Raw genomic sequence first — 18,077 nt, 5'->3', positions numbered from 1 at the left:
AAGGAGTCTAATCTGACCATCCCAACTCGCCACGTGAAAGAACAAAACACTGTCCCACTGTCCCAATACCTGGCAGTAGTACGTTGTTTTTCAATTTTTTTTTTGTTTGTTGTTTTTCAATTTGATTGTATTTGTAGCCAGTCTGGCAGAGCCAATAGTGATGGGTCGGTCGCGAACGAAATGGCTCTTAGAGCCGGTTCTTTGACGTGAACGACGCGAGCCGGCTCCTTATCGCGAGCCGTTTTTTTTTTCTTTCTTTCTCTCACCCTCTCTCTCGTACGGAGCCCCGCAGGGGACATGGGAGAAAAAAAATTAAGACGGACTTTTGCGAGATCTCACAAAACTAACTCGGGATCTCGCAAAATTTTTGCGAGATCTCGCAAAACTTTTAGCTGCATTCTTCGGACGCCGGCTCGAAGCCGACCGGGAGGTCGAGGCACGATGTGCCGGGAAAGTGGTGTTCCTCCCGGCTGTAGTAGGTCTCGACCTCCCGTTAGCTTCGAGCTAATGGGAAGAATGCGGCTAAAACTTTTGCAAGATCTCGCAAAAGTTTTGCGAGATCCCAAGTTTGTTTTGTTTTATAACATGTATTTGAATAATATATTAATGCTTGTGTATAAATACACAAACAATACACATATGCTTTCATGCTTTCAATTGTGTAATTTAGGTGATCTAGGTAGCTCTGTTTTGGAAGTTCAGTTCATGCTAGAAATGTGTTTTGGAGTTTGTATGTGCTTTTTGGAGTTTGTACGTGTTTTGTCTCTAGGGGCCACTGCATATATTTATGTATAAACATATATAAATAAAACCACTTTTTTTACATTAGTAATTCCTTTTGTGCATAATTTTATATTATTGTTAATAATAAATTAATTAAAACAACAAAACAACCTGAAGAGCCGGTTCGGAGCTGAAAGAGCCGGCTCTTTTTAGTGAGCCGAACCAAAAGAGCCGGTTCTCTAAAAAGAGCCGGAAATCCCATCACTAAGAGCCAACTGAATAAATTGGGAAAACAATAAAATAATTTTTGTGTAATTCCTTCATTTTATGGGAATTACTGTTTCTTGTTTACTTCTAAAACTAAAGCCTCTTTTGTGCAAGGCCAATAAAGATATTCTTAATCCTGGCAAGAGGGCCACACAGCTTCTCCAGTGATGATGGAAAAGAAACCTGCAACTATCACATTCTCCTTAAATGCTTCCCTTGCTTCTTAGATAGGTGATAGTCCGATTTTGTTGGAAACATCATCTATTACAATTAGTGTAGATTTCACATGCCAGTTTATCCAACACTAATTCCCCCAGCAGTTTAAACACAGTTACATGCACTTACACATATAACTGCATACAACAGTGGCAACTGTCTATGAGTACCTCCAGAAAGATAGCATCTATATTTGAGGATGACAAACTAGACAAAAATCTGAACTTTGGGTAAAATGGATTAGTTGCTGACCAGAGTAAAAAATATTCATGACTGGCACAGACAAAAGTGGAAATTTTATGGTTGTGATTTAGGGTTTTTTGCTTTCGCTGGCACTAGATACCTCACAGTCACTCCTGTATAACTGCGAGTTACCCAGAAGTGGCATTCTTCATTGGAATGAAGGAAAGCACTCGTTTGTCAGAAGTTCTTTAGTTGGTGTTAAGCAGTGGAACTGGATGCAGCCTCTCTGTTGTTCTGCTCTGGTCCATCACTCAACCTTCAACAACCTCATTAAATCTGACAGAACATGAGCTCAGCCTGTGAGGGCAGGAAGAGAAGGACTGGATCATGAGATATATAAATAAAGTTTGACAATGACCCAGTAACCTCCTCTGCGTTCATAGCAGCAGACTGATTGCCATGGATTTTTTTGTGTTCCTAAATGATAGTGTTCCACTAGGCACTAAAATTTCTCAATATCTCATTTGCTTGTTCTTTTTACCTTTTATTTTACATATGTGTATAATTCTGCTAATACAAAAGGTCTCCTTCATCAGTCCTTGTAACTGATTATTTTGAGAGGAATGTTGTTTTTTTTCTGTTTGCTTGTTTGTTAAACCACTTAACACTGACCCATGAGCCATTCAAGCATAAAAAGGCACTAAACTGAATGACTAAAACAGTGCTGAGTCTATAAAGTTGCTAAACAATCAGCTTAGTAATTAACCCGTTTTAAATTGTATCTTTAGGCACTTTGTGACTTGCAGCCTGTCAGAAAAAAAAGTTTTTCTTTAGCCTTGTTGGCTAACCAGAAACAACAGAGGATTCCGACACAATCCTACAATACCGTGGAGTGATGACGGAACCTCTGCTCTTCCTTTTGGCCTAAACACCAAGGCCAACTATAATGATAATCACCATGCAGGAAAAAGCAATTCAGTGGACATGAATGAGTGAATGAATGCTATTTAGCAGCTCTATCTTAGACAAAGTTGACCTCAGCTAGGTTAACAGCAATATCACTTACATAGTAGTGATGGGTCGTTCGCAAACAAAATCGCGAGCTGTCACGTGTTTTTTTTTTTTTTCTTTCTCTCACCCTCTCTCTCGCACTTTTTTTCCCGCTTCACTCTGCACGCCAGCCTTGTGCTTTATGCTGGGCAGAGGGGGGAGGGGCGGTAGTTACACTCAGTAGCACACGAACAGAGCCAGAGGGAGAGAGAGAGAAAGAGAGCCAGGGACAACAACGTCACATTAGAAATGTATAGTAATCATCCACAACTATTTTCGGTTGCAGATGATAAAGGATTTAGAAAGTTTATTCATGCGGGCCCATATGACAGAGAATGTGCATCTTCTTTGTGTTTTCATATTATAATTTATATTTAATTGTGTTGTGATTTGCAGTGTTTTGTGTTGTTTTCACTTTAAATTTGTAAAAGGAAAAAGCTGAAAATTTAAATAGTATGTATTATATGATTTATTTATTACATTTTATGTGTAGTGAATAATTAAAAGTATATTTATGGTGGCCCCTAGAGACAAAGCACATACAAACTTCAAATCACGTACAAACTCTGAAGCATGTACAAACTCCAAAACACGTAAAAACACGTACAAACTCAAAAACACGTAAAAACATGTACAAACTCCGAAGCACGTACAAACTCTGAAGCACGTAAAAACTCAGAAGCATGTAAAAACTCCGAAGCACATTAAAACTCAAAACACGTACAAAAGACAACAGAAGTGCTCCAGGATGCTGGGCGCAGTGTTGAGCTTTTGTTATCTTGTGGCTACACAAGCCAGCAAGTTCCAACGACCAGATTTGGTGTGTGGTAGTAACAGGTAAATGAACTTTTTTTTAAATTATTTGAATAGTGCCGGTGTATAAATACACAAACAATACACACATGCTTTCAGTTGTGTAATTTAAGTGATCTAGTAGCTCTGCTTTGGAAGTTCAGTTCATGCTAGAAATGTGTTTTGGAGTTTGTACGTGTTTTGTCTCTAAGGGGCCACCGCATATATTTATATAAAAATATATATAAATAAAACCACTTTTTTTGCGTTAGTAATTCCTTTTGTGCATAATTTTATATTATTGTTAATAATAAATTAATTAAAGCAACAAAACAACCTGAAGAGCCGGTTCGGAGCCGAAAGAGCCGGCTTTTTTTAGTGAGCCGAACCGAAAGAGCCGGATCTCTAAAAAGAGCCGGAAATCCCATCACTATTACATAGGTTAATGTTGGATAGTGACTTATTTACGATATGGCTTGGGTTTTCCCCCTCCGTTTGTTTTTATTATTTTTTTAAGCAGTTCATGGACATTTAATGAACATTTAAGTGTTATTATATTAACATTAACCTCTCACACTAACCTGCTCACCTGATGAAGATCCTGGAGTGGCTGGTCCTCGCTCAGCTTTGGCGCCTGGTGAGCTCATCACTGGACCTACTTCAGTTTGCCTACCAGCCTGGCATTGGAGCGGATGATGCCATCTTTCACCTCGTGCATCGTTCCCTCGCTCACCTGGAGACTGCTGGGAGCACTGTGAGAATTATGTTCTTTGATTTCTCCAGTGCCTTTAATCCTTGAGCATCCCTCAAAATTTACACCCATCCTTTGCCCTTCGTACCCAAAATGGTCCCCTGACAAAAGGTGATATAGGAATATCATATATGAATTTTTTTTCTGATTTTTTTCACATCAGATCTTTTAAACAACTTCAGACCTAACCACAGATATAAAGTTTTTCATTATTTTTTAAATATTTTTTAGGTTTTTATGGCTTTATTGTCATAAAAAACCCTGTTTTTTGGGGGTGAAAAACCCACAATATGCAATATTTTCAAAAAATGACTTGCAAATGGAAGTATTTGGCATGAAGTTATTACAGCCTTGAATAGGCAAATAATTCATAACAACATTGATTTGGATGCATTATTATTTTTGGAACAATGAAAATTTATTGTAAAAACAAACTGAACTAAGCCTAACAAACAAAACAAACTGAACAAAGATGTTATTTACATCTTGTAACATGAACCGCAAAGGATTTTGGAATGCACTTTGCAGACCGGTTCACCACATTTGCAGCAGCTCATTCGAATTCTCCTGCGCCTTTTGCACGATGTGCACTGGTTTCATGTCATGGAACGCTGCTCCTCCTCCTGCTCCTGCTGCCCCTGTTGCTCCTCTTTCCCCTGGGCCTGTAAGACCAGGCTGGCTGCAAATGGTGTTCTGGGTAGCCGTGTTCTCGTCATCATTGTTGGGGTGATAAGGGCTCTGCCAACCTCGTCAATGAACAGACGCCGCCTGTAGCGCTTTCCTCTGTTCCACTCTGGTTCCACAGCGGTGAAGAGGATGAAAGCATTGTAGAGGCTAACATCGATCATGTGGTAGAGCAGACACATGGGCCACCTACGTGTCTGCCGACGGCAGGAGTAGGTGCCACAAACCTGCAAAACAAAAAGAAATTATCAGATGATATGTACAGATTTATCCAACCATAAGCAAGAGCTTCTTTCTGCCCGTGGGCATCAAACTAGACCCCCCCCCCATAACTATCAAAACTATCATAGTCTAAAATTATCATCTCATATCAAAACTGTCATAGTCACATTATCTGACTTTATCAGTTATAACAATGAGAAACAGTAAGCAATTTGGCATGAATGAATGACTTATAATTGTGCTTACCTGGTCCAGATGGTCCACAGCCCCTTTGCATTTGTTGTAGTCCAGGATGATCTGGGGCTTTTTCTTTCCAAAGTCCTGGACTTGAGGCTCCCTGTGCCTGGTGCTCAGCACAACAACATTTTTCCTTTTTTTTGGGGACGTAAGATACGACAGCCCTGTTGCGGCTAAAGGCAAAGAGAGAGGACAGAACTTCTCTCTGTCGAATGTTCAGCAGCTGTGGGGGCAGCTCAGGTTTGTTCAACCGCAGCGTGCCCACCAGGGCCATCCTCCTCTTCCTCAGTTCCTCTGCAAGAGGAAATGAAGTGAAAAAATTGTCTGTGGTGACTGTGTGGCCCTGCAGCCCCTCTGTCAATTCAAGCACCACCCGCATGCCTTGGTTGATCTCTCTGCTCGCTGATGGAGACTTTCCTGTGTACACTTGAAGCCTCCAGGCATAGGAGGTCTGCACATCGCAGAGGGCCCAGATCTTTAGCCCATATTTAGCCGGTTTGGAGGGCATATACTGCTTGAATGAACAGCGGCCCTTAAAAGGGACCAGCTGTTCATCTACACATATATCCCTCCCTGGGTTAAAAAATGTGGGCAGGCGGTCGCTCCATTTGGTCCATAAATCCTTTATGGGAGTTAGCTTGTCCCCCCTGTAGCGACCTGGGCGAGAAAGTCGATCATCGAATCTGATTGCCAGATTAATTTGTGCAAATCTTTTCCTTGACATGGTGGCAGGAAAAAGAACACGCCCTGTCTCCCCATCCCACAGGCTTGTTGTTGTTTCATGTTGCGACCTGTACAGGCCAGCCAGGATCAGAAGCCCCATGTAGGCCCGCAGCTCCTCCTCATCTGTGTCTTTCCAGTCTTTCACCGACCTCTTGCCCTGCAGGTTTGTAAAATGCAGGATTAACTGCATAATGTCCTCCGCAAAAAAAAGACTGAACGTGCTCACAGGGCTACTGATCCTTGCAATAGCATAGTGGGTTGGTCCTGGGGTCAAAATGGGAGGAGGAAAAAATGGCAGGACCTCTTCATGGGTGGGTTGCCACATGATTTCTCCATTTCTAGAGTTCCACTGATGGTCAGCCTCCAGTCCTGTCTCTTCTTCCTCCTCCTCCTCAGACAAGCTGCAAAGCTCCTCTGTGCCTGGCAAATATTCCTCCCCTTCTTCGCTGCCAGAAATATCTCCACTGCCTGTGCTATCTTTTTCGCTTTCTGAAGAGTGCAAAACTGCAGCAACAGCCTCCTCTAAACTCAGTGTGCGCTTCATGGTGTCTGTGCAGAAATGACCACTCAGACCAGGCTGCAAAGTATTCTCATAGACTTCAAAGGTGCACCTGCATAAACATACTATACCATGCATCCAATAAGAGAGAGGAGGCTCTCTCGTTCAAAAAAAAACATAAACACAGCCCCTTTGGCCTTTGATAATCTCTCTCCCTCTCTCTCTCTCTCTCACTCACTCACACACACACACACTCACACATGCACACACACAGACACACACAATACCATTTTATGGTGGTTAGATGTTTTATTGTCATGCATTTTGCAAGGTAAGATAACCATGTCCTGCATTCAAAACCACTGAAAATGTCTATGGTGGTGCTGTGCCTAATATTGTGCTCATTGGATCCAAAACATATTTTTCCTTTATTTTGAAGGCAGAGGCTTAGATCCATTAGGTATTCACGAGAAAAAAATTATCACATGTCAGGATTACAGTATATCGAAAATATGTGATTATAATGGGAGTCAATGGGGCCCAAAATGGTACAAGGGCAAAGGGAGGGGGTAAATATGTGAATCTCCTTTACTATACACCACACCATAGAGGGGATCATTGAATTTTAAAAATAATCCTAAAATTCACATCCTGGGCAAGTATCATGCAACTGGTCTTTTAAAATGACTGATATATTTAAAATCGAAAATTACCATAAATGGTCCCGTTTTTTGCTAGGGTAACACGAGGGTTAACACCATTCTTCCCACGGTCCTGAAGGACAAGCTGGAGAACTCTGGAGTGGACAATCACCTCACTACATGGATTCTGGACTACCTCACTGACCGACCACAGTATGTGAGGACTCAGGGCTGTGTGTCGTACTGGGTAGTCGGCAGTACGGGGGCCCCACAGGGAACGGTTCTGGCACCGTTCCTCTTCACCATCTACACTGCAGACTTCTCCCACAACTCCATCCAGTGCTTCCTGCAGAAGTTCTCTGATGACTCTGCAATAGTGATGTGCGGATCGATCCTGAAATATCGATTCCTCCGATACCAATCATTTATGTTCTAGAATCGATTTTCACATTAAAATATCGATATTTTAGTAATTTAGGGTAAATTTGTAGTTTATCATTAACAGGAACACAGTGGAAAGAAACTATATCATTCGGATTGTCTACATTCAAAGGAACTACTTCCTCTTCCGCCTTTCATAAGAAACTGTGCGAAATACGGCTGTATAAATGTCTCGCAGCCGCTGGCGTGCTCACTCACAACAATGTTTGAGCGTAGTTGGAGTCATGTACGAACGTATTTTACCTCCACAAACAGTTTGCGATACATGTGGCAAAAAAGTGAGGTGTTGTGGCTGCTTCCACCTGAGGACCCGGCCTTCGCGGTCTAAAGAAAGCCGGGTAGTACGTCATGAGCTCCCTCGGTGGAGTGAAACTCTGCCGTCTGCTCCTTGCTATCTAAAATATAACCGGGCGCTGACTTAAACTGTCGACCGTCTCACACTTCTGTTTAATCAGTTTTCTGTTTGACGTTTATTCAGCTGTGTGAAAACCCCGGAGGAACCCTCCCGAGGGATTAATAATGTTTTATTTAATCTAATCTAATCTAATAACTTTAATCTCAGCCAAACCGATTTACTCACAAACAAATAAAACACTGAAAAAGCCAAACAATAACATTTTTAAGTTATCAAAGTGACTTATACAGGTCCTTCTCAAAAAATTAGCATATTGTGATAAAGTTCATTATTTTCTGTAATGTACTGATAAACATTAGACTTTCATATATTTTAGATTAATTACACACAACTGAAGTAGTTCAAGCCTTTTATTGTTTTAATATTGATGTATGGTTGTGGCAACATCATTAACCTTGTCAAACACCTCAGAGTAAATCATATCACAGAATATGATGAGCTTATGTTGAGGCGAACTGAAGAAGAGGACAGGGACAGGTGCTGCTAGGGCGAGACAGACGTCTCTCATGGAGTCCTTTAGTGCTGCAGGCAGGCAACGTGTTCAAATAGCGCACAACTTCAGGTTTTTTTTATTTCTATATGATGAACTCTGCATTATTAAGTGATAAGAACAAGAAATCTGATGTCCTGTAATCATTATGACGCTATAATTTGAGATACAATAAATAAAATGTTTTTGTACAAAGTATCGGTATTGGATCAGTATCGTCGATACCACCCTGAATATTACTTGGTATCGGATCGGAAAGGAAATCAGTGGTATCGCACATCACTACTCTGCAATAGTTGGCCTCATCACTGATGGGGACGACAAGGAGTACAGAGAACTGACCCAAGGCTTTGTGGACTGGTGCCAGCAGAACTACCTCCAGATCAACACTAGTAAAACCAAGGAGCTGGTGGTAGACTTCCGCAGGCACAAACATCCTCCATTGCAACCACTGATCATCCAAGGTATGAACATTGAGACTGTGGACAGCAACAGGTACCTTGGTGTTCATCTGAACAATAAACTGGACTGGACTCATAATTCAGACGCCCTCTACAGGAAAGGGCTGTACCTGCTGCGGAGACTCAGGTCTTTTGGAGTGGAGGGCCCACTCCTGAAGACCTTCTATGACTCTGTGGTGGCCTCAGCCATCTTTTACGAGCATAGTCTGCTGGGGCGGCAACATCTCTGCTGGGGACAGGAAGAGACTGAACAGGCTGATCAGGAGGGCCAGCTCTGTTCTAGGATGCTCTCTGGACCCAGTGGAGGTGGTGAGTGACAGGAGAATGATGGCTAAGCTGTCATCCCTGTAGGACAACATCTCCCACCCCATGCAGGAGACTCTGACAGCACTGAGCAGCTCCTTCAGTGGCAGACTGCAGCACCCACGATTTGGGACGGAGAGAACGCAGGTCTTTCCTCCTCACTGCTGTCAGACTCCACAACAAAGACTTTGCATGTCCATTTCCTTCATTTAAAGGACCTTTTAATCTCTTTTAACACTTCAGTTCGAGATGCGAGGGCTGCCTATTTCTCAGACTTAGTGTCTAAGAGCAGAGGTAACCCCAAGGTACTATTTAACACCATTAGTGATATTGTTGCTCCTGCTCCACCTGCTGTCCCAATTTCATCAAATGAAGATTGTGAAAAATTTCTTTCTTTCTTCGTTGAAAAAGTCAGTGACGTGAGGAACAATATCTCTCCTTCTGTGTCTCTCTTGTCTGCTCCAACTCAAGCTAGGCCTGTAATTTTAGAAAGATTTTTACCTGCGTCCTTACCTGAGCTGGTCAAGTTAGTTAATTCGATGAAAGCATCCTCCTGCTCTCTTGATATTTTACCTGGATCTTTGTTTAAAAATGTCTTTCAGTCTATTGGTCCCCGTGTGCTCACAATTATTAATACCTCACTGGTTTCTGGTCAGGTCCCTGTTTACTGTAAGAATGCTGTTATTCACCCACTGTTAAAAAAAAACCTAAGCTTGATGGTTCTCTTCTTAGTAGCTACAGACCGATTTCAAAATTATCGTTCATTGCTAAGATTTTCGAAAAGGTTGTGGCTAAGCAGCTTATAGCTGTTCTAGATGAATACAGCATTCTGGATAAATTCCAATCTGGCTTTCGTAGAGCTCACTCTACTGAAACTTCACTTCTTATAGTCTCCAACGACATTTTGATGAGATGTGATGCAGGAGAATGCTCCGTTCTGTTGATGTTGGACCTGACCTCCGCCTTTGATACTGTGGACCATCATATTCTGCTAGACAGGCTGAGACACTGGGTGGGTATATCAGGGGCTGCTTTCGACTGGTTTGAATCCTCTTTGCATGAACGATCCTTTTCTGTGGCTACCTCTAAGTACAGTTCCTCTTCTACTTTTCTTGCCTATGGTGTGCCACAAGGTTCAGTTTTGGGGCCTTTATTGTTCTTGCTGTATTTACTTTCTCTTCAACACTTATTGAGCACTTTTAAGGACATTTCGTATCACTGCTATGCAGATGATATTCAGTTATATATCTCCTTTAAGCCCCATGATGTTTCCAAGCTACAGATTTTGCATAAGTGCATAGACTCCATTAGATGTTGGATAGCTGGAAACTTTCTTCAACTAAATGAGGAGAATACTGAAGTCCTTGTTTGTGCTCCTAAAAATTTTGTACCAAGTGTTATGGAAAACTTGGGTCCACTTGCTACATTTGCCAAACCGTCTATCAGGAACCTTGGTGTTACTATTGACTCAGCTCTGACTTTAAATGCCCATGTAAAATCTCTGGTTCGCTCCTGTTTTTATCACTTGAGAAACATTGCTAAGCTGAGTCCCATTGTATCGCGCTCCAAATTAGAAATTGTCATTCATGCATTTGTTTCATCTCATCTGGATTATTGTAATTCTTTGTTTACTTGTTTATGTAAAGCCTCTTTGGGGCATCTGCAAGTTGTTCAGAATGTTGCTGCAGAGCTTCTGACCACATCCTCCAAGTACTCCCATGTCACACCCCTGCTGATTCAGCTGCACTGGCTCCTCGTTAAAATCAGAATCCACTTTAAGGTTTTGACCTTGACTTTCAGGGCTCTGCATAGACAAGCACCAACATACAGGGAGTGCAGAATTATTAGGCAAGTTGTATTTTTGAGGAATAATTTTATTATTGAACAACAACCATGTTCTCAATGAACCCAAAAACTCATTAATATCAAAGCTGAATGTTTTTGGAAGTAGTTTTTAGTTTGTTTTTAGTTTTAGCTATTTTAGGGGGATATCTGTGTGTGCAGGTGACTATTACTGTGCATAATTATTAGGCAACTTAACAAAAAACAAATATATACCCATTTCAATTATTTGATGGGTCCATCCATCTGGCCCATCAAGACTCACTCTCATTTCATCAGTCCATAAAACCTTAGAAAAATCAGTCTTGAGATATTTCTTGGCCCAGTCTTGACGTTTCAGCTTGTGTGTCTTGTTCAGTGGTGGTCGTCTTTCAGCCTTTCTTACCTTGGCCATGTCTCTGAGTATTGCACACCTTGTGCTTTTGGGCACTCCAGTGATGTTGCAGCTCTGAAATATGGCCAAACTGGTGGCAAGTGGCATCTTGGCAGCTGCACGCTTGACTTTTCTCAGTTCATGGGCAGTTATTTTGCGCCTTGGTTTTTCCACACGCTTCTTGCGACCCTGTTGACTATTTTGAATGAAACGCTTGATTGTTCGATGATCACGCTTCAGAAGCTTTGCAATTTTGAGACTGCTGCATCCCTCTGCAAGATATCTCACTATTTTTGACTTTTCTGAGCCTGTCAAGTCCTTCTTTTGACCCATTTTGCCAAAGGAAAGGACGTTGCCTAATAATTATGCACACCTGATATAGGGTGTTGATGTCATTAGACCACACCCCTTCTCATTACAGAGATGCACATCACCTAATATGCTTAATTGGTAGTAGGCTTTCGAGCCTATACAGCTTGGAGTAAGACAACATGCATGAAGAGGATGATGTGGACAAAATACTCATTTGCCTAATAATTCTGCACTCCCTGTATATAAATGAACTTTTACATCTATACATTCCCAGCAGGTCCCTGAGGTCATGTGACCAGGGCTTGCTTGCTGTCCAACACACGAGGCTGAAAACAAAAGGCGACAAAGCTTTTGGAACTGTGGCCCCCAGATTGTGGAACTCTCTCCCTTTGAGCCTGAGATCTGTGGACTCCGTGGTTGCTTTTAAAAAACACCTAAAAGCTCATCTTTTTAAACTTGCTTTTGGTTGATTTTTATTTTTAGGTTTTAGCTCCTGTGAAGCACTTTGTGATTTTTATCTTGAAAGGTGCTATATAAATAAAATTTTACTTTTACTTTTTACTTCAACTGATCACACATATCCACACATGTGCATTAGCAATAACACTAAGTGCATTACTCTTTTCTGGCATCGTTGTATTATACTCAACTGTATATAGCATTAGTATTCTATTTTATTCTATTTTATTCGATTGTATATAGTATTTTATTTTATTCTATTGTGTACAGTAACTTATTGATATCTTATTCCAGTGTTTTTCTCTAATTTTTCTATGCAACTTTGCACTGTCCACTGCTGTAACAAAACAAATTTCCCAAACGTGGGACTAATAAAGGTTATCTTAAACCTTAATTTACTCGTTTGGGATGGTGAAGGATATATCCATTTATTTTCTGGTGACTGTACGTGCACGTCTGACACTATGTGTTGGAGTGGAAGGATCGGTCACATATCAATCAGAAGGATTTATGTATGGTCTGCGGCACTTTTTGTATATAGTGTCTTCCTTTCCCCACCCTCTCCTTTACAGATGTATCATTATACAACGCCAGAACTCGACTAGCACTAGTAAAACATCATAGATATGAAGTGGTCCGTTTTCAAACATACAAAAATTACAAATTAATAGCTTCATATCTATATATATATATATATCTATACATTAGGGGTGCAACGATACTTGTATCGATATTGAACCGTTCGATACAGTGCTTTCGGTTCGGTACACATATGTATCGAACAATACAAAATTTTTAATTTATTTTATCAACTTTCCTTCTGACGATGCTGTCTGTGTTGAGCGCTCAGTGGATCTGCGCTCGACAGTGCAGCCTAGGCGGAGTAGTCGAACGCAGATTCACTGAGCGCAGGGCAAGCTAGTGAGAAAGAAGTTAAGCTCTCCTTGCAACATGGCAAATTGAACCTCCCCCACCCTCATTCAGATCTGGCGTTTGGAACTATTTTGGTTTTCACGTGAAGTATGACCCTGAAGGTATAAGCTTGTGTTTTACTTTAGTCATGGACTAAAGTAAAACAGTATGTTGGATGTGCCACGCAATGCTCAATTACATGGGTGGGAGCTAGTGTGTTAGCGCAGTTAGCTCGTTAACGTGTTGCCTGTCCAGCCCCATGCACGGGCGATCTGCGGTAGCTCGTTAACGGAGATTTGCCGTGTTGTGGCGTTAATGTCATTTCAACGAGATTAACGCTGACAGCACTAGTGGGAACACAACGAATATGACAAGTGGAAGCAGACAAAAACAACAAGCAGGCATGGTACAAGCTTTACCCGAGTCATTTAGACAGCCGTTAGCACATGATTCTCCCTATGGGGACCTGATATGTTTAATATGCTGCTGAGAATATAGCCCAGAAGAAGCGGATAGTATAGCTTTTATTTTGGAAAGAGCCATTTCTCTGTAATAAACTCTCTTTTCCAAAGATGAGTGATTCCTCAATCAGATACAGGGCTCGCAATATCGCTAGCCCGACGTCCCGGGGCTAGCGATTTTTCCAGTCGGGCTACCAAAATCTATCTCTGCCCTGCCCGTCGGCCTATCGTAGGAAGGAAAAATATATGTCAATGCTTTTGCATTCTTTCGGAAATGTAGCTGGGTAATTATGTCATTGGCATCGATGAGCCACTGTCAATATGTGACATATTGAAATCGCGTTTGAATTTGCGCTTGTTTTTTGCTTTCACTTTGCAATCGCGCGAACTGTGTATAGAGAGCGTCAGCACTGATTGGTGAGTGATGATAATTTGCGCACCAATTCCTCTGACATCGTCTTATCAATCGTTAGCTTACTATGCAAACATGACAAGTGAAATCTCCCGCAGCTTAAACATATGAGAGGTTGATCGCGCAGAGAATCGCTGAGCGTTATGTGAGTGCGTGAGTAAGAGCAGCAGGATATATATTTTAGTTCTGCTGAGCCAAATAAGACAGGTCAGGGTGAAGAAGTGACAGCCAAAGAAAAGCTTACCACAAAACGGAAAAGTTATGACAAATCAGGCTATAGGGCAAAAAGAAAGTGCAGCTTTATGGTTTCATGGACAAAAGAATTTCTGTGGCTGCATTATGACGAGCTAAATAACCAGGGCTGCACATAAGTGGTCCGATAATAAGTTGCAACGCGCGTTTGCATACATAAGATTTTCAGGAGGAGGACAGACATTTGTTTAGAACTCTTAAAGATATCGAAGAAGCTCCTTTAAGCAATTACTTTGGTGTTCCTCCACCTCCAAAGAAATGTCAGAAGGAGTCCGAACCACAAAAGAAGCACGTATTCTCGGAAAAGTGGTTGCAGGAGGTGAGCTGGCTTCAAACAAATAATGAACGCACAGAGATGTGGTGCGGAATGTGCCGTGAAAATTTAATAAATGACAAATTAAAAAGGCATGAATATTTTTTTTTGTATCGAAAAAATATCGAACCGTGACACCAAAGTATCGAACCGAACCGAACCGTGAATTTTGTGTATCGTTGCACCCCTAATATATATATATATATATATATATATATATATATATATATATATATATATATATATAATATATATGTAATCGGAGCACTAGGTGCGGTGACTCCCAAGCTAGGCGAGTGGCTCCAGCAGATCCCGGGAATAACATCGGAGATCTCTGTCCAGAAGAGCGCAGTCCTGGGAACAGCTAAGATACTGCGCAGGACCCTCAAGCTCCCAGGCCTCTGGTAGAGGACCCGAGCTTGAAGGATAAACCGCCCGCAGGGGCGTGCTGGGTGTATATATATATATGTATATATATACACACACACATACGTGCATGTATATACATATATATTAAATGTACAGAGATCAGCAGTATGAACAGTGACGTCACTAGCCGTGTCTGGGTCTAAACTCCGCTGCAGGTCCATATATCAAACGATCACTATGGCATTACTGAGAGTTGAAAAACTGTCTAAAGTCTTTCATCTTTAATAAAATGATCAGCGTTCTGCTCTACCAGGTATAACAATTGAGTTTAACATCCAGGCATCCATGAAAACGGAATTTATGACATTTAAAAGAGTTAGAAGTTAGCAGGGAGTTAGCTCGCTAGCTTCTATCTGAATACAATATAGCATGTCCTGACTGCGGGGTTTTGGAAACAAATTAAAACGTACAGCTCTGTTATCACTTCCAGCATAAATGAAGACAGAAAACTAAACAGCAGTGACGTTTGTAGGGTTACTGAAGTTGGGCTAGCTGGTATATAATGATGTGCTACGTGACCGCTAGCGACACAGCTATGTTAGCATAATATAAACAAGCTAACTTTTTTTCCACTCGATAAAAGTTACCGTGAGTGTTCTCGGTGGTCAGGAACAAATGTAATCGCATGGCAGGATGCTGTAAAAGGACCAAACTTCAGCCAGGAGAACAACTGAGATAATCCATCCACAATACGAGGTTAGTCATTCATATACTGCTGCATGGGCTGGGCTGTAGTTACATCCTAAGGTTTTAAAAACTGAGCTTAAATAAATGATTAGCGGTAATAAAAGCCGAGGGAGGTCAACAGTGATCACTGACTGTTTTAGGAGCTTTTTGAGATCAAATAGAAGAAAATACATAACATTAAACATGTTAACAACACAAAAGCCATATTAAACGCAGACTACTTTAGACCCGGAAGTAGGATTCGTCGCGTCATCACTGAACAACCGGATAGCTGTTCTCTTTACCCTTGATTTGTTTATTTATATAGTTTTGTTTATTTAAACTGCTTTTTAAAGCATCCTTGGAATTCTTGAAAGGCGTTATAAAAATCTACTTTATTATAAGTACAATAATAGTAATTTTGTTTATTATTAAAAGGTTATATTTTGTCATTCTCATCATTTTGGTGTGTTTTAAACTTTGGAAATAAATTTAAATTAATGTAAAAAAAATGTATAATTAAACTGTGTTCAGTACAAATCATTTTTATGCCTCATTTGATGATCGCCAACTAATTAGAAAGCAAACTGAACTATGGTCATTGTCATCATTATGATGGGCAGTAGCATCCTCTCAACAATTAACTTTTAGTTTAGCCTGTAATTAATACCACCTCCTTAGGTGCTATTGAATCTTTAATGATATAACTGTGTTTTACTCAATGTCTCTGTCTTACACAGATGATTTTGTTCTGATTTTGTCATTATTACGTTCATAGTAATAGCAATGGAAGTAATAATGACATTTGAACATTAATCTCTCATACTGGGACAGAGCAATGAATCAGTTTTTCATTTGTTCTCTTTAAAGACTCCCTCCTCGTATTTAATTCCCCCTTTTTCTGCCTCCCAACAAGCATATTAAAATGATAAATGAGGGGTAGATGTGAGGTGGGGCTTTAGACTACATTGTTTAAAGGGAGAATTAAGGAATGGAAGAGGGTGTTGATTGCCGCTTACTAAATGCGTATGTTTTTGTGTTTCGAATTATGTATTATCTCCTTTCTAAGGTCTCATGTTTTCATTTTATATTCTGTATTCAACTATACCTTTTAAAAATGAAAGAGAAAGATGCTCAGTGATTTATAGAATTGCTTAAATATCACAATTAATTTAAGAAGCCAACCCTTGCCACTAGTCTAACAACCAAACCCCTGTTTGTGAAAACACTGTTAAGACAAGCTCTGTAATGGGGTGGCATGCTGTTGTTAGTATTGATGCCTCGCAGACACAAGGTTCCTGGTTCAAATTCATGGGGCAGGTGCACCCTCTTCAATGGAGTTTGAATATCTGATATAAAGTGTAGGAAACACATATGCAAGTCCCACACATTCAAGCTTTCCTACCACTGGCGTGAATCCAGTTCAGTGAGTTTAAATAGATACACTGAACAAAAATATAAACGCAACACTTTTGTTTTTGCTCCCATTCCCCATGGGATGGACGTAGAGACCTAAAATTCATTCCAGATACACAATATAACCATCCCTCCCAAACAGTGGTCACAAATCAGTCCAAATGTGTGGTAGTGGGCACATCTGCTATATTGAGATAATCCATCCCACCTCACAGGTGTGCCACATCAGGATGCTGATCTGACATCATGAGTAGTGCACAGGTGTACCTCAGACTGCCCACAACAAAAGGCCACCCTGGAATGTGCAGTTTTTTGCGCTATTGGGGGTCTGGGGACCCAGAACCGGTCAGTATCTGGTGTGACCACCATTTGCCTCATGCAGTGCAACACATCGTCGCATGGAGTCTATCAGATTGTCAATTGTGGCCTGTGGAATGTTGGTCCACTCCACTTCAATGGCTGTGCGAGGTTGTTGGATATTCGTGGGAACTGGTACACGCTGTCGTATACGCCGGTCAAGCACATCCCGAACATGCTCAATGGGTGACATGTCCGGTGAGTATGCTGGCCATGCAAGAACTGGGACATTCTCAGCTGCCATCTGCCCTGAACAATGTGAACCATGATTCATCCGTGAAGCGCACACCTCTCCAACGTGCCAGACGCCATCGAATGTGAGCATTTGCCCACACAAGTCTGTTACGGCGACGAGCTGGAGTCAGGTCAAGAGCCCGATGAGGACGACGGGCATGCAGTTGAGCGTCCCTGAGACGGTTTCTGACAGTTTGTGCAGAAATTGTTTGGTTGTGCAAACCAATTGTTCCAGCAGCTGTCTGGGTGGCTGGTCTCAGACGATCTTGGAGGTGAACCTGCTGGATGTGGAGGTCCTGGGCTGGTGTGGTTACACGAGGTCTGCGGTGGTGAGGCCGGTTGGATGTGCTGCCATATTCTCTGAAACGCCTGTGGAGACGGCTTATGGTTGAGAAATGAACATTCAATGCACGGGCGACAGATCTGGTTGACATTCCTGCTGTCAGCATGCCAATTGCACGCTCCCTCATTGCTTGTGGCATCTGTGGCATTTTGCTGTGAGACAAAACTGCACATTCCAGGGTGGCCTTTTGTTGTGGGC

The sequence above is a fragment of the Maylandia zebra genome, linkage group LG9, assembly GCF_041146795.1.
Source record: "Maylandia zebra isolate NMK-2024a linkage group LG9, Mzebra_GT3a, whole genome shotgun sequence".
Lineage (NCBI taxonomy): Eukaryota > Metazoa > Chordata > Actinopteri > Cichliformes > Cichlidae > Maylandia > Maylandia zebra.
This window is presented reverse-complemented; position numbering follows the sequence as displayed.